The sequence below is a fragment of the Engystomops pustulosus genome, chromosome 2 (genome assembly GCF_040894005.1).
Source record: "Engystomops pustulosus chromosome 2, aEngPut4.maternal, whole genome shotgun sequence".
NCBI lineage: Eukaryota > Metazoa > Chordata > Amphibia > Anura > Leptodactylidae > Engystomops > Engystomops pustulosus.
Window position 1 is genome coordinate 148288246 of NC_092412.1, and position 18947 is coordinate 148307192.

An 18947-nucleotide genomic window follows, 5' to 3' on the forward strand; every position below is an offset into this window, starting at 1 on the left:
TCCCTGCCCCATCACACTTAATGTGATGTGGAAAATGGACAAAAATGTCGGAAACTGTGCTTTTTTTACATCCATTGTCCATTATTAAAACTGGCAGACAAGGCATGCTAAATTTGCCCCATTGCCACTACCTACTACCAGAGGGATGCAGGAAGCTTAGGGCACTTTCTGTCCAGCATATATTCTATTTCTTATGGCACCTAGACGATCTGTTCGTCACAAAAATGGTATCTTTAACAGAAGTCAATAAGGTAGCCTTCAGAAACCAAGCATAGTAGTCCAGAATTGGAAAGTGCAGACCAACGAGAACTCAATGGAAAGGGAGATTCTTGTCACCTACACACATAAGGAAACACTTTGCACTGAAAAGAATGTGCAATCTACTTGCATATTTATTTAAAGGAAATCTACCATTTGCTTTTATGCATTATGAACCAAACATACCTTGAGAATGCTGTAGCTACACTGATACAGAAACATATATGGTTTACGCCCTGAACTGAGTGGTTTTGCAAAAAAACTATTGTATATTTATGATAATGAGGCTCTGTTGTTCCTTTGACTGCTCTCCTCACCCTAATTATTATTATTAATAATTAAACACTGCTACAGCCTTGTCCTGCCCAGCCAAAAATACATCATCACTGTATTGTCCCAAGCACAGGTTGATAAGTCCTGCCTATACAGTTCAGGCAGCTCTTTTATGTACGACACCCAGCTTTCCTAAGGTCTTGAATTTTATATTGTTTTTTCAGCAAAACTACTCAGTTCAGAGATTAAACAAGATATGTTTCTGCATCAGTGTAGCTACAGCATTCACAAGGTATGTTTGGTTCGCAATGCATAAAAACAAATGGTAGATTTCCTTTAAGAAGTCTTTGTGCCAGTTTTGTGGTGCGGCTGCACTTCTTCTGCCGTGCCACAAAATTCTGTACCTAATGGGGCTTTCCGCTGCAGATTTGGATTGTGCCCCACATTTATTATTGTGACTCGACAAAATTGTGTTGCATACTCTATTAAATACAGACCAAAAAAAGCTAGCGAACATTTCCTGAGCAGTGCCGGGTGCACCAGTTTAATGAAGTTTGTGCACATTAGTGAGGCAAACTGCACATAGTTTGTATAAATATTGATACATATGGGGACCAGTTGATAAATGTGGCCCACAGTCTGTGGGAGAGACTTATCAAAAGTGCTTGAGAGCAAAATTGTTCTAGTTGCTCACGGCAACCATTCATAGCTCAGCTGTCATTTTTCCACAGCAGTTTATAAAACGTTGGTTGCTCTCACAACTTTGTTACATGAGGCCCTATATTCTTAAAGCTATGAATGAATCTATGTTCCAAGTGCCAGTTATACCTCATTTTGACTGAAAAAAATGACATATTTTTCCTAACCTGAAATAATTAGACAATCTGGCATAAGGATATACTGAAACAATAAACCAAGATGTTATATTTGTTAGTGGCACCAAGCGGGACAAAAAAGACTAACTATCATCTGTGTTAACAGTAGAAAATACTTGAATGTTGTTAACTTCAGGCACATGTTTCTCTGTTCAGAAAAAACATAGCATAGGAAAGAATGTATTCCTTTTTTCCATCCAACATTTGGTACGTATTTCCTACAGTTCTGACACACTAGAAAGGATATCTAGTAATGACCTTTTACATGTATAATATGTAACTATATCAAGGGAAAGCTATGAGGTGTAAAATACTATCACATAAAGTGCAAGAAGCATCATAAAACACTAGATGAACAAGGTCTGTATTTACATTTTTACAGGCACATAGTATATTCCAGCTTCTAAAAAGAAAATACTGAGACCTTACATGCTGGATATGGAGATTTCCCTATTCTTAGCACACAGCACAGCCATATAACTTCAGTGTCTCCCTGCTCCTGCCAGAATGCTTGTGAACACCTCTTCTACTGTCCCTGCCAATACTGCCCTAGAACCCTTTCCAGAGCACGTGGCAACCAGAATAGCAGCAGGACACTGAAACAAACATCACCACATTTCCACTCAGTCTATCCAAACATCTAAACCTTTCCTTTTGTACTTTTTTTTTCTTTCTTTTGTTCTCTCTTTTTTCCCTTTTTTCCATCTCGTTTTGCCCTTTTATTTCCCTTGCTCTTTCTTTCTTTTTCTCTCCCTTTCCTTCCTTTTTTCTGACAATTCAACCCATTCAATGACATATTTATTCTGATACTAAGGATTGATAGAAACATTGTGAAATCAGCACTAGGAATACAGAATACTGACTGTATTCAGATTAGCGTAAGAGGTGACATAAGCTGCTTTCTTAGGATCAGCTGGTCATTGTTACTGTATTTTCCCTTTTTTTGTAATAGAAGACAAAAACATCTCAGGTTGTGCTAAAAAGCAGCAATGCTTCTGATAGCAACACATTTTTTCATTCATCCTGATGTCAAATTGGTTACTGGTTCAGGACCACCAGTGAAATCAACAGTAATATTTGATAGGCCTGTTCAATTTAACTTTTCTTATATATACAGTGCTATAGACATAATGTACCAAAGTCTGACTACCCTTACCAGCATGACTATTTCCAAAACTAATGTCCTAATGCTCCCAGCAACTGTAGCTCAGATAATTGTATGAAAATTAAAGAGAAAAAACCAGGGGAGTCAAACGACTCAAAGTACTATGGTACAAAGAGGCCTAAAATTATGTCTAGTGTCTCACATTGTCATGACTAGATATACTGTAAGTATAATTTGGGTTCCAAAGGCTTGAAAGATGTTTTTTGCTAGTGATGTTACTGGCATCTACTAAATCATATATCAGTTGTCCTATTCTAATTCTGTTTCTGTTCTATAGTACTGGCAAAATGCAAATGTGAAGCCAAGGTGAAAAGAAGTTAAAAATGTGAATATAGAGATGCTATTGTGTAGTTTCTCAATCATAATAACTGGATGACAGCATCAGCAAGGAGAATATGATTGATTGGTCACAAATAATAAAAGTCTGCTAAATGGCACAGAGTTAGTTATGACATCAAGTGTAAAGCTTCTGTTGAGGGATGATCCTGCCAGACTAATCTACCAAGATAAAATTTGGAAATTTGACCTGGAGAAGAATTTGGATGTTGTGTTTCTGTATAGGGGTGTAACTACAGTGGTAGCAGCCATAGCAGCTGCTATGAGGCCCACAGTGGCAGGGGGCCCCATCATCCGACCAGACAAACTAAAGAATGGAGGATGTGCGTTATATATATTATGCTGCACATTGTACAATTAATATATAACATATATGTGATGTGTATATGCTCTATATGTGCGTTTATATATGTGATGTGTATATACCTCCAGTGGTGAGGAGCAAAAGGGCAGCACAATAAGAGAGAAACAGCAGCCACTGGTGGTCAATTTTAAAAGTACACTAGGATTCTGACACTGTATATCGTTTTTATATACTGTACAGTATGTTTATATATATGCTGTACGTCTATATGGCACTGCATGTGTGTTTTTATGTTCAATATGTGTGCGCATGAGTTTATAAATGTGTGTATGAGTGAAGAACTGTACGTGTATGTATGTAAGTATATAAATGTGTGTGATTGTAACTCGCTTGTGTGAGTTTACAAACATGTATATTTTATAAGTGGGAAGGGGGGGGCATTTAGAATCCTGCTATGGAGTCCTGCTTCTCCTAGATACGCCCCTGTTTCTGTACATTAATAGGTTGGACTTGACGGATGTCTTTTTCTAATCTTATTTACTATGATACATTTCCAAGGTAATTGATTGAGGCGCAACTACAGTGGTAGCACAGTCCCGGGCCCCCCGTCATCTGATCTGACACTAAAGAATGGAGGATGTGCACCATTATATACATTTTATGCTGCATAATATCTGTATAACAAATATGTAATGTATATATGCTGTATATGTGTGTGTATCTGTTATGTGTATATGCTGTATATGTACATGCTCCATATGGGTGTGTGTTTATGCGAGTGTATACATCTGTGTAAGATTGTATAAATGTGTGTTTATGAGTGAAGAACTGTATGTTCATACAAGTTTAAATGTGTGTATATATGAGTTTAATACATATATTTAAAAGCCGGAAGGGGACCCCATTGAGAAGTCTGCTATGGAGCCCTGCCTTTCCTAGTTATGCCCCTGGCTGATACATAAAGTGAGACTGCTAGGACTAGGGGGAATATATGTGTAATTGGGTTAGAAATTGGCTCAGACAAAAAAGGGCCATCATGATAAATCCTGAGATTGGAGTTAAAAATGGGATGCCACAAAGGTCAGTATTGCACTCTCTTCTTTTTAACGTTGTATGAATGACCTCATTAAGGGTTAACACAATACAATTTCTAGATTTGTAGATGATACCAATCTATTGTAAATATTTAACACAGAAGTGGACAGATCAATAAAACAGAGGATTTGTGGAAGGTGGGATGTATGCCAAAGAAATGGCTAAGTTTAGGATAAGGAAAGATTTTAATAATAAAATATTGGTTACGTTTCAGCAGAAAAAAAGATTTAGGGCTATTGGTGGACAGTAAACTCAGATTTAGTGATCAGTGCCATTGAGCTGCGTCCAGGGCAAATAAAATAATGGGTTGTAAAGGAAGCATAGATGCTCATGATAAGGATGTATATTTGCCCATAAATAAATGACTAGTCTGACCACCATTGTCATATTTTATACTAGAGCAGAAACAAGACAGGTTATCAGTCTTAGAATAACACAAAGATGATTCCAGGCGATCTTATTACTATGCACAATGCTGTCGGATCACACATGAACCTGCAGTTTTGCTCAACCTTGCATAATATGATACAGGCGGTCCCCTACTTAAGGACACCCGACTTACAGATGACCCATAGTTAAAGACGGACCCCTCTGCCCACTGTGACCTCTGGTGAAGCTCTCTGGATGCTTTAGTATAGTCCCAGGCTGCAGTGATCAGCTGTAAAGTGTCTGTAATTAAGCTTTATTAATAATCTTTGGTCCAATTACAGCAAAAAATTTTGAAACTCCAATTGTAACTGGGGCAAAAAAAATTTTTGTCTGGATCTACCATTATAAAATATACAGTTTCGACTTACAAACAAATTCAACTTAAGAACAAACCTACGGACCCTATCTTGTATGTAACCCGGGGACTGCCTGTACTTACTTGTATTGCTGTACCTCAACTTATCCCATAAATACAGGAGGTGACTTTTTGTGTTCTCTTCTACTCACACAGTGTGGGGCAACATGAAAAAATACATATATATATATATATATATATAGATACATGCTTCTCAGCAAAAAGCTAAAATCAATTCCTTGGTTAACACATTCTGATCAGATCTCACCTTGTTAAAAACTTTAAATGGTTATTCCCAGAAAAACACGTTTCTTAAATGTACTCAGGATAAGAAAATAACATTCTCCAATTCACTGCTATTAACAAAAATGCAGCATTTCACAGATATAATTCTAACCTGTCCTGGTGTATATAATTTAACTTACCCCTAGACACGACCCTGTAACTTCTGACTTAGGGTTGAAGACGCCATCTTGGATTTCTGTGTGACGTTTGACTGTCGTGCTGCTGAATTTTTCTCTCTGTTCTCTGCACTCTAGCCCCGCCCCCTGCAGTCCAGGACGGAGCAGTCTCACCGATGCACAATGATACACAGACACTGAGTTCCTGTCGGCAGCAGAATGAGGAGTACTACCAGCTACAGATAGATAGGTTGTTTATCTGGGGAGGCTGAAGAAGGCACAGCATGTCTAGTGTGTTGTGGAATAGCATAGATGTAGAAGAGCTGACTGTGTCATTGTGTGCAATAGGCATCTAGTGGACCTCATCATCTCTGATCTGTCTCATCTCTCTTTCTATGTGACAGTGTGTTAGTTCAATAGAGGTAGGAAGGTAAATGAAAGTGTATATAAACCTTGTACCCTGATAAACTAACCACATTTCAGCTCATAGAACTAGATTGATCGTAGTGGGGCTTATTTACTAAGGGTCTGCGGATCACATTTCCGTCGGCCTTCCCAACATTTTCGAGGATTGCACGGCTGGGACAAGTATTTAGAAGTGGATTGTGTTGCACGCGATCGGATATTGGTGCAATAGCGCCAGCTTTCATGAGACAGAAATCAGTGGGAGGGTCGTTGGACAATCCAACTGATTTCGGACTGAGTGCAGGATTTAACATTCAAATTGTGTTGCAAGACAATGCACTTACATGCACCAGGAAGAAGGGGAACTCCGGCGGACCTGAGTGGGGAAGCGACACATGCAGGATATCGGGCACACGATCTTAGTGAATTGCGCCAGAGTGCATTATCATTGGAACAATGCACTTCAGGTGAACTCCTCAGACCGGTAAGTAAATGTGCCCCAATGTGCATTCAGACACGTGTGCCCGCCGTACCGTAGCCGCTCACCCCTGCCCCTCTCCATAGGGACATGGGACAGGGACACCCATTGCTGGCCTATGGGGGACGTATATACGTCGCCGTATATACATCCCCCATACGGCCGTCTGAATGTAGCCTAATAAGGTTAAATTGTAGAAAGAAGGTTTGGTCCCAAATTTAATAAATATTATACATAAGTTCACATTCAATGACAATGCATCTACTTCCCTTGGTCTTGTTAAATTGTTTGAAAGTTAAAGGAAACCTACCACTTGCAAATTGAACTTCTAACCATTACATACCGTACACCAGCTCAGGATGACCTGGTGCCGGAGCATATCTTCGTTATTTTCATAAACCGCTGTAATGCTTTTAAACACTTTTGTAATCTTTATAGTCGAAGCAGCTGCGGCGCATGGTGGTAAAATGTATAAAAGTTCTGGGCCACGAAAGAATTAGCTCTAAAAAAGGGCTACACGACTATACATTAGAGGAACCTGCCACCGGATCTACCTTAATAGTTGATACGTGATGGTAGGTTTCCTTTAAATTCAAGACCCTCCAGGGCAGCTACAGTATTGCTCCCATTGGTTGTTTTTTTGTAAATTTAAGCCCAACTACACATTTGAATTTCAAATAGTGCAGGAGATAATAGTAAGCTTTGGATTATATTTCATTAAAGAAAAAGGGTTTCATTTTTTATCAGCTGTCAGAAAGAGTATGACACACTGCCTAAGGCAGAATCACAGGTAGGAAAAACAAGGTAAAAGATGTCAAGATTGGCCTTGTTTTTGCAAAACGCTCCTCAGAATTACCACTTCCACTGGCCTTCAATAAACAAATACTATCTACAGTATATCAATTGAGATGTAGTAGTAGAGCTTCAATGTACCCATTTACAGAATTCAAAAATCAAGATAAATAAAGTGAACATGATTATCTACGTAAGGCCCACTTGAAAATAAATTATGGAGAACTACTTCCTAGGAATCCCCTAATGGAAATTCTTCTCAACCTGTAAAGCTTAAAGGGGTATTCTGGTCTGGGCATTCACATTCAGTTTCATTAATCAGCCATATATAAACATTTCTTCTATTAGATGTTATTAAAAAAATGTTCTTGTGCGAAGATAATTTCTCATAAATGTAGTCATATGGTCCCTTAGCAACAAGACTGTGTCCTTGGATACGACCACCCCTGCTGCAGGGATTTCATATACAAAAACCTTTTGTTTCTTTATGCAATGTCCGGGAGTTACTACATGTCTCACAGCCGTCCTGTGGTAGCGCATGTCTGGCCATTGCTGCCAGAGTGCGGGGTGGTCGTATCCGAGGAAGCCATACATTTATGAGAAATTATCGTCACACAGGAACATTTTTTAACATCCAATTGAAGAAATGTTTATATATGGCAAATGCATTAAATTAAATGTGAATGCCGAGATAGGAATACCCCTTTAATGTCCATCCTCATTACAAATATTTTTACATCAACTTTCCTTCAGCATAAATGTTACCTTACCCATAAATTAACCATAGTACAAATTCAAAAGAACACTTATTTTGTCCATTCTACTAATAAACACTTTGCAGATCATGTACCTCACAATGGCCCAGATTTATTTTGGCTAAACTGAATACATCAGAAAAAACAAGTGCACTCAGTTTAAGCGCTATTGGCACGTGCAGGGTGCCCTAGATTTTTGAATACTGCACCGGCAGTTTGCCTCACTAATGATACATCTAGGCCAATGTGTTGTTGTGAGAATTTAGCAAAACATTTACCTTTCCCATCTTTCTAATTGGTATTCTGTAGTTTGTTTACCTGAAAATATGTAATATTGTAGACATAGGCACAATAACATCCTCTTGTCGGAAACTGATCAGCAGTTTTGGCTGCTTTAACCATCTAGGTCCTCATGCACACAACCTGTATTTATGGCCAAAATACATCTGTATATACAGAACAGGAAAACACTTAGGGACAGTTTTCACCCGTAGGAGCACATATGGCACCATATCTGTATATAATACATTGGGCCGGCAAATGATGACTGCCTGATTATTGGCTGGCTGACAGAATGCACCTCCCACTGTTTATGGTCTTCCAGGATACTGCAAATGAATACTGCACTATACAGTGCACAACTGTGCATGTATCCAGACAGTATTTTCTACGTTCCCATAGACTTCTATAGGACATACATGAACGTTCTATAGAACGGAAATACATGAGAAAATAGAATATGCTCTATATTTTTTTACATCTTCTCGAAGTACAATACAGTGCACAATACACTCATTAAAATCAATTGTCGTATTGCCCATTGTAATGAACGAGACCTTATGCTACATGTAAATACGACCTTATATATGGGTGTTTTCATATGTTCATGTGCATTAGACCTAACTGCACCATAATAAGTAAAAAGACAGCATAGTAGACATACCTGTATCATGTTTATGCAGATTGCAGATCCAAGAAATCCCTGTTTAATGCTTTTAATTCACATTCTATTGGTGCTGCAATCACAAGTGCCCAAGAGACGGAGCTCTCCACTCTCTATTGTCCAATCAGGATACAGGTAGAACAGAGGGGAGGTGCTAGGGAACATTCTGCAGAGAAGTCCTGCAACCTGCTTGACCATCACCCCAGATTTATTTACACTGCTCTCCCTGCCCTCTTATAGCTTTACATTGGTCTGTCCACCACATCTTGCTTTTTTGTAATGTACATTCTTGGCTTCTTACATCCTTCATTTAAACATTTATGTGTACCACTACCTACCTTGAATACTTGCTAGAACACCTATGTACCGGTTACATTTTCCTTACAGGCACTAAGCATACAATGTACATCTAGCGCTGTCCTACCTTTGTCCATAACCATTGTATATTCAATTTATACGTCTCAATCCTAACACCTACCTGATATAAGTTTGAGAGAATCACAGTACATAAGTACAAAGAACATATATATCTTACTTTTTATTAATACTTAAATGCCCGACAGTCCTCTAAAATCTTTGAAGTACACATCCTAGAAGCTCTCTCTCTTACCTCATATATAAAACTGTATTTTATTGCAAGATTGTCTGTGCACCTGTTGCTCCACATTTTACTAGATGATTCATGCACATTACAATTTAGTCCCAAGATGTCTTTTTCCAAGATTGTTAGAATTCCACCACTTGTCTACTTCCCTGAAAGACATTACTTGGTCCTCAGTGCTTCTCAAATTTTTGTATCTATAAATGTCTACTCCCTGTCTATAAAATAGTCTGTACTTTCTTTAGAAATCCTACTGTTTGCATGTCACAAATAGCATAAGTGGGTAACCATCCAATGTACAATACTTAAAATTGTATATTTTTTGGAGAGAATGTCTTTACAGACCTGTAGCCTACCTTTGTGATCCCAGCTGATTGTTTGGCATCAGGTTGCTTCTGTCTCTGGCTCCTAAAGAAGACTTCTCTGATTGAAGAACAGCTGGAGGAACAGTAGTGCAGTCTGCTGGTACTAGCACCTTGCAGCCTGGGAGCAGTCAGCTGTGCACAGCTCAGCACAGAAGAAGGTTTAACATGTGAGTAGTCAGGATGGCTAAACTCTTTAAGAAAGAGGGGTGGGAGTGTGTAAGAAGAGAGAAGGGGCAGAGACCAAAAGGTTTTGAGTGGATTCCAGCCCCCAGATTACTTTTCAATTTCAGAGAAAACCAAAAGTCTATTTTTTCTTTTTCTTGTTATTTCTTACTGAAAAATCATGAGAGAGGGGTGTGCCCAGAATAAGGGTATTTTGGGAGGAGTTGAAAGGAATGGCTTCACCTAAGATGCTGTAATATAAGAAAGCTGTCTTATTTAACTGCGATGTTAGTAGAGAATTAATAGGATACAGGCTTCTCTAACACTAAAGAGAAGTTACGTAAATTGTTAGAGTTATGGTTTGTGGTAAAGAAAAACTACTCTTGTGTGTATGTGCATGAGCTCTGAATACAGGGGAATGAAAATTGTTATCAATTATCATCACTAATCATCTTAATATAGCCTTTACACTCAAAAATATATTGCAAAATGTACTGAAATCTAAAAAAAATCACATTAATGTCTGATTTTAAAAGTGAGCATAAGCAGAGTAGTTACTTGTACAGTGCTTCTGTATTAAAATTAATATAGTTAAAAAAATTGGACCACAATGAGCACGATTGATGGGGGATCCCTTTAGCTGTATAGACACTGTAAATAATGACATTGTCTCTTATCTACCTAAACCAATTCCTGTACTGACAAGCAGAAATGACTTTGAACCAGTTGGGCACAGGATGATGCTGTTCTACAGGCATATCATAGTGCATTTTTACAGTACTGGTAGGTAGATAATTTTAAACTGCTGTTACACCCTTGTTTTTATACATTTTATTGAGATAGATTTAAAATGAAATGATGTATAATGTTTAGTTGCTCAATAATTGACAGTAAAGTCCCTGATCATTTACAATTGTAAAATTAAGGCGTGTAAGGCAAAGTGGGCCAGATTTACTAACATTGTCTAAAAGTTAGACAGTCTAACCATATGATGGTCAATACAAGGAAGAAGTGTGAGCCATGTGCTTCCCACAACCTTTGTACCTGCCTACTTGCCAGCCCTATGTTAAACCGCAGGCAACAACCTGGATGCGGTCCCTACTCTGGGTAGGTGCACAGAAGAGCGAGACAAAAAAAAAAACAAGCAGGACAGGACAGACAAGAAAGCAAGTTTATGCAAAATGGGTCTAAAATCCAAATACACATTGGTCTGTTACTGAGGAGGACAGAAGATGCAGTACTAGAACCTGTTGGAGTTCTGACAATGACAGATCATCTGTTATCCAGAATTAGCCATTGCCTTGATTCTATAGCAGTTGCTGACCATCTTGTTCAGGTATGCACAACAACTTTTTGGTATAAGGACCACATTGCATACATTGTGCCACACTAGTATGCCACCACTAAAAGACTGCCACAGTACAGCACAATATATTATCACATATATTAAAAATACCACAGTAAAGCATTAAATTTCACACCAGAAACACACAAAAGCAGTGAGGCAATAGCCAATACATACCAGACAATTTATTATAATACAGACTCTAGACCAGTGATGGCTAACCTTTTGGAGACGGAGTGCCCAAGCTACAACCAAAACCTACTTATATGTCACAAAGTGCCAACATAAAGCAGTAACTGATTGATCCCTGCTGTATCACAGGTTTTAATCGTATTGGCCTCCTGAGTTCACCAATACAATAGAAAGATGATAGAGGAATTTGGATTGTAGCTTCCCACCAGGATCCCCTGAAGAGGAAGGATCAGGGGACCCAGAGCAGGAGGTCCAATAACAATCCATCTCTATCCACACCTTCTTGCTCCTCCTTTAGTTCTGGCAGCCAAATAGGGCTGAACATGGCACGTCCTGGGCTGTATTGGATCAATGGAGAAAGCCTTTAGTCCTTGCTGGCAAACTCTGTGTTGGGGTGAAGGCCCGGGTGCCCACAGAAAGTGCTCAGAGTGCCACCTCTGGCACCCGTGCCATAGGTTCGCCACCACTGCTCTAGACCATGGGTATCAAACACCTGTGGCCTTGTGTTTTCCAGACCGTCTCCCTGCCCCATGCTGCTCCAGGAGATACTCCCCTTTACTCACTCTCCCAAAGCAGTAGCAGGCGTTTTCAGCACTAGCTGTACACCCCAGCTCTGAAGCCAGCAGACATGAAGTGATGACATCATCACATCTACCAGTTTCAGGGCAGAAATGAGATCCCAGGCCGGTCAATAATAATATGTACTACATTAGAGTAGAAAAAACTTGATAGGGGATTAATATAGTAATGATAACCCTAGATTAGTTAAATAATAATAACAAGAGCAAACAAAAATCACAGTGGAGGTAATAAAGTAATAATTGGAACCCTTAGAGCAGTGGTTCTCAACCTGTGGGTCGAGACACCAGCGGGGGTCGAACGACCAAAACCGGGGGTCGCCTAAAGCCATCGGAGCCGCAATTTATTAGTGTTTTTACTGCGAGTTGCATGGTTTGGGGTCATCACAGCATGAGGAACAGTATTGCGGGGTCACAGCATTAGAGAGGTTGAGAACCACTGCCTTAGAGTAAATATGAAATACCAATACAGAACAGACAAAAAATGGGGGTTATTTATCATTAGGCAAGCTGCAATGGTTCTATGTCTGCCTCTGAAGCTCCACTGCCCATCAGAAACTACAATACTGTTCCAAGAGTGTGTGTGATTTTTTTCTAAATAATCACAAAATAATCGCAAAAAAACATAAAATAATTGTTTCAGCACATACACCAGGGAGGGGGGGATGTAGTGGCGTGGCTTTGTATTTTTTTCCAGATTATTTAAAAAAGTTGAAAGTCAAAAATCTGGCTTTACAGTGTGTTGCACTAGCAGTAGTTCTATGTTTAAGCCACTATATCTAAGTGGTGTGAAAAAGCATTTGCAATTTTTCGATTTGTTTTTGCTACTTTTGTACAACAAAAAGTCAATGATAAATAATGTTTTTCTAATGTTCAATGTCCTGATGTAATTGCATAATACCAGCATTGGGACTCAGAGCAGAACAGTTTTGTAGGAGTAAAGAGCCAGAAAGTGGTGAGCAATGGTTCTATGTCTGCCTCTGAAGCTCCACTGCCCATCAGAAACTACAATACTGTTCCAAGAGTGTGTGTGATTTTTTTCTAAATAATCACAAAATAATCGCAAAAAAAATAAAATAATTGTTTCAGCACATACACCAGGGAGGGGGGGATGTAGTGGCGTGGCTTTGTATTTTTTTCCAGATTATTTAAAAAAGTTGAAAGTCAAAAATCTGGCTTTACAGTGTGTTGCACTAGCAGTAGTTCTATGTTTAAGCCACTATATCTAAGTGGTGTGAAAAAGCATTTGCAATTTTTCGATTTGTTTTTGCTACTTTTGTACAACAAAAAGTCAATGATAAATAATGTTTTTCTAATGTTCAATGTCCTGATGTAATTGCATAATACCAGCATTGGGACTCAGAGCAGAACAGTTTTGTAGGAGTAAAGAGCCAGAAAGTGGTGAGTACTTCTGACAAGAAATCACCGCTCCGTGTTCCTCTCCTGCTCCATGCACCCCTCCGTTCTGGGTCCTGACAACAGTGCATAATATCAGCATGAGAACCCAGAGCAGAGCAGTGATTGAAGGAAGAGCTCACCACAAATTGCTGAGTACATCTGACAAGAGATCACTGCTCAATGGTCCTTTCCTGTTCTATGCTCTGGTTCCTGGTTCTCGCACATATTACCAGCTTCAGGACCCAGAGAATAGTAGAAAGTAGAAAGCTTTGTAGTTATGAGTACAATTATGAACTCTCCATACCCCTTGCGTGCTCTTCAAATCAGTGTTAATTGGTTACTACCCACCACTAAGGACAGCACCCACTCAAACATATGTATAATGATAAGGTCTAATTTCTTATGGCAATAACACCAAAATTCTGGCACCTTTTTCTTATTAAATTTGATTTTTTTTCACTTGAGCACAGTGTCATCAGAACAAGCCATGTTTCCAGTAGAAATTCAGTAGTTTAGCAGAAGGCGTGGACTTATGCCCTTGCTCTATGGAAATAGTGGAAACATTAATCTGAGACATTTCACCACATTCACCAACTCAAAAAATTTTCTAACATCCAAGTTGCTCTTTACTGTAAGTCCCTGGGCAGGGACTGACAGCTAGGGACAACTCACCTGACAGTATTGGGGGCTAAAATTATTGCAAGTGACACCAATTAGTGGATACAAAGAGTTGGGAAGCAGGAGCTAGTAAAAGGTTGTTTTAATACATTTCGTTAAAATGGTAGATGGTAATAATAATCTTAATATGCAGCACATTACTATGATGAAATGTTTGGGATGTTTGGATGTTTGGGAACAGGTCCGCTGTATATTGGGCATTGGCTAGGTGAGAACGTCGATTTAGACGAACCGCGTAGGTCTGACTTGTCCGTACGTTGCTCTATGTGTTGTCAAGCGTTTTTAATATGAAGAAATAAAAGCTACTGGATTTTAATGCATTCTCCGTGACTGTGCTGGATTTCCTTTGGATGTTTGCCGTTCTGAGAATCAATGTTTCAACCACTGGAGCTGTTGGATTTGATATTAGCAAGACAGGCAGAACGTATTTCTTTAACAGAGATTTTGGAGAACACAAAAGATCTAACATATCATATAACCTACATATTGTGAATGCTAATTTTTTTTCAAATGGAATCTTGAGATGCTCTTTATTGGTTGATGACTACACCAGTTCCCAAAAATTATACTCAGGAACAGTAGGCTGTCTTTTATCAGCCTTATGTTGCGCGTCTTAGGGTTTAGCCAATTCCAGAGATTCTGGGCTCAGAGTATGCCAAGCCGTCACTTTGGTAGAAGGAATGGTCAATACCATTATTACAAAAGAATTGCAATTCCATAGTGGGGGAGTTTAATCTAAAGCAGAAGACATGAAAATCCCAGCATTGCCGCCAGTTCCAGGTATTTTCTGCCCTTCACCGACAAACCAGCAGAGACTATAGCAGCCATTTCCACCTGTTCAGAGCTGGTATAAACAGGTCTGACCTGGTTGAGATTGCGCCCAGATCTACTAAGAGGCCGGTGCACCAGTGGGAGAAATTTCAAGAAAGTCATTTAAAACACAAGATATAGGATGTGATTAGTAAACAGTGAGCCTAGTATCTTTGTGCTGGGAAGCTTTCAAAGGGGTACTAAATGCCATATCTTTCGCAAACCACTCAGATTACTGTTTTTCCCTGACATGCAAACCTGTTAAAAAAATCCGCACCAAAGTTGTAAAAATGGCACGCAGCCACAGATATGGCGCTCTTCGCGCGACCCACCACCCCTCCACAACCAACACGGACAGGGCTGCAAATACGAGGCCCTGCAGAAACACCAGCAACCGCAGGGCCTGCCACCTATAACGCAGGCAACATCCCTCAGGAGGAGGAGGCCGGCGTGCGGCCACCTGGAGGGGGGATACCTCCAGACCAGGCCGAGATGCAAGCTGAAAGCCCAACCAGGACCCCAACAGGAGCCTGGCACAAAGCCACGACAGGAGATCCACGGCCCTTAAGCCCTCACAGAGCAGTCCAAAGGCCTTGCTGTGGGTATGGGGCTGGATTCCCCTTGCTCCCTGCCAAATGAGCTGCATGATGAGACTTTGCCCACTCCTGCCCACATCCCCTGCTGGACATGCTACATGGTCGTGACATTCCTTATAGATGGGGCTTCCCCTTTGCTCTATATGTCCGCCATGCTTTCTACGTGATCTGAACCTGCCCACAGTACATCTTTCTCTGTGGCCTTCCTTCTCCATACCGCCAAAAGGGGGCATTAACCTCCTATCTGCCAACATAACACTACTAGGCCTACCAAAGAGGAGCCCCAGGAAATGGCCTCATCGTTCCAATGGCCAGGATTCGACACCTCCACCCTGACATCTAGGCCCTAGCCTCTACAGTGACTGTTCCTAAGTATTACCTGGACATGGCCATCATACTCTGATACTCTGATACTCTGATTATTTTTCTTCTCCCATGCTACTATGCCCTTTCTTCTGTGGTTTGTATTAGCCTGTCCCCTACAATTTGTGACAGACTGTTTTTGTTTATGCCCGAAGGCCTATACTTTTGTCATTCTACCCTGGGGGGGCCAGCTGTGGCTCACCTGGCTGGAATCTCACAAACTTATAGTTTGAGGATCCCGGTCAACACTAGTTGTCAGCCTGGCACCCTCTATAACACTTGTTACTAGTTACTACTGTAGCTCCTTCCCTTTTTTTTGGGGGGGGGGCTGCATTTGTCTTTTCCTTTTCTGCTTATTCCTCTCTCTGTTCCCCTCCACAGCTTTCCACCTTTAACCCCTCTCTCCCTTGGTACCTAGAGGAGCGGAGATCCAACAGTCCGACTACTCACCTGTGTAATGGCGGACCTCAAGATTGCCACCTTCAACGCCCAAGGACTGAACTCCCCTTCCAAGAGAGCCCAGGTACTACTCCACTTCCACAGAAGCAAGGTACAAATCTTATGCTTACATGAGATATACTTTAAAGTTGGTCACTCCCCTTCGCTGAGACACAAACATTACAACTCTTGGCACTTTGCCAACAACCTTAATCTCGTTCCTGTGGATCCCCCACACAATACTTGACTGTACTGTGGACCATAATGCCAGATATCTCCTGCTAACCATCGACATTAGCGGCCATATTTTCACCATTTTTAACGTTTATGTTCCCAACCACAGCCAAGTTACCTATTTAATACAGTGGGTTTAGTGGCACTTATTGATCTCTGTCACACCGCCTTGGGTGCAGCCACAAAGGGTCTTAACACCAAAAAGGGCCCCAATGAGAAAATTCGAAAAAAGTTTTTTGTGTATGTGGGCACGCTCAAAAACGGTCTCGGAAGTGAATCACAATATTTCAATATTTAATACCACATTCAAAGTATAGATAAAAAGTATAGATAAAAACATTCACAATGGTCTTGATATAATAACAGATGGTTGAATTACTACATGTACTGGAATTTGATTATTGCTCGATAGCTCTGACAAATTTGAAGTGTGTATACACTTATGTGTTTACTGTGGACTGGTGTGTTCACTGTGAACTGTAGACTTTTGTGTCCACTGTAAACTTATGTGTTTTACTGTAAACTTATATGTTCACTGTAAACTTGTGTGTCCACCGTAAACCTATGTGTCCACTGCAAACTTATGTGTCTACTGCAAACTTATGTGCCCACTGTAAACCAATTTGTTTACTGTAAACTTTTGTGTCTACTGTAAACTTTTGTGTTTACTGTAAACTTATATGTTTACTGTGGATATCAGATAAAACAACGTTACACAAAAATCAATTGAACTTGCATGTATGAAGAAATATTAAAATGTCCAAAAAGTAAAAGACAAAAAACAATAATCAATAATGAATGTCCAAAGTTGTGAGTCCTAAAAAATAAAAATAAAAAATAAAAAATAAAAAGTAAAAAGTAAAAGTCCAAAATCAAAAAGCGAAATTCAGCTTTGTATAGTATATTGATATCCAGGAGGTTTTGCTATTTAAACAGGATGCAGGGCCCTACACCTGTAAAGACTCATATATATTTTCGCCTTTTTACGAGATTTAAAATAGAGGTATAGACACTCACGGTTGGTTGGCAACAATGGTTCTGATTGTCCTTAAAATTATGTTGCTGCTCTCGATGTGCCGGGGTGGAGAAAAAAAAAAACAATCCAGATATCCACATATATTGTGGTTAGCGGCCTTCCACATGTAATGGAGTCTGTGGACGCCGTTTGAAAGCGTGATCTCAAGGCGTTGCGGGATGTTAGTCCACACGCATCCGCTAGACTGAATGGATCCTCCTCCTCCTAATCCAGATCGAGCGACTGAACTGTGTCGCAAATAGTGTGACTGTACTGTGTCACAGATGGTGCCGTGCTACTCACTGGGTGCGGTCGTGCTCGTCAGTGGATGTAGTCTTTCAAGTTGAGGCTCCAAGTGGTGCACTTTAGTTTGTAAACTTTCTCAAGTGAGTGTCTTTTCTTTTCTTTTCTTTTATAGGTGATATTGTTATTGCAAATGAGTCATAAAATCAGTAGCTAGACGCGTTTCGAAGCGTGATGCTTCTTCCTCAGTAGCTCTATATTTAAAACCTCCATGTTAGAACACTTCCTTAAATACCCCTTCCGGGCTCAAGAATTATCCGGTTTGGATTTTTCGGATTGGGTTAAATTACAAAGACCTGACCTGGATCAATCTACTTTGATGTGTTTCAATTCTTTTTCGGATAATGCTGCATTGTTTCAATACATTAATTGAAAAGACCATAAGTCATAGACTAAAATTGTAAATATTCATGTTGGACAGACATATTAAATAAAAATGTCACCAAAAATATACACAGAATAATATACAGACACTAATGTAATAGTGTAAAATGGGAGTTTTTTTGGGGAAGAGGATTTTGTAACAATATTGCCCAAATTTCTATTTTGTCGACTAATCGATATAATCTTGTATCCATAGTTTCAAAATATATGGAAGACACCATTCTCTGTAGGGTATTTTTATATATATATGTTTTTTGTGCACATAGTTCAGTGCAAAAGATGCTTATAGATAATGAATAATATATGTATATATATGAAAAACGGTTGGGGGATTTTCATGAGTTTCATAATGGGTGGGGGAAGCTGGAAGGGGCCACATGTGCTGGTATACAGCCCGACTAATGTTGCCTGCGTTACGGCTGCCTCCATCCAATTTATAAAAAACCAAATATTTCAAGTTCTGCATTGAGACCCTTTGGTGCCATCGTGTCGAAGGTGAAAATGAATCTTGATTCCATTCTGGACATTTTAGCGATATAATCTCCACCCCTCCAGTCTTTTTTTACTGATTGTATCGCACAGAATTTTAATTGTGTTGTATCCATGTTGTGGGCTGTTTTG

At 39.7% G+C, this 18947-nt stretch overlaps 1 protein-coding gene across 5 annotated transcripts in view; it reads right to left on the reverse strand.

Annotated features, from left to right (window-relative positions):
• COL8A2 (collagen type VIII alpha 2 chain) overlaps positions 1–18146 on the reverse strand; it is a 98050-nt gene extending 79904 nt beyond the window's left edge. For 2 of the 5 annotated variants that reach the window (XM_072136824.1, XM_072136819.1), the window contains exon 1: positions 9822–10033. The gene's annotated coding sequence lies outside the window, so the exon portion shown is untranslated. Of the gene's footprint in view, positions 1–8864; positions 8907–9810; positions 10034–17641 lie in introns of those variants that run through there. The other 3 variants (XM_072136822.1, XM_072136820.1, XM_072136821.1) reach the window with 3 other exon arrangements.
• Positions 18147–18947: the final 801 nt, after the last annotated feature.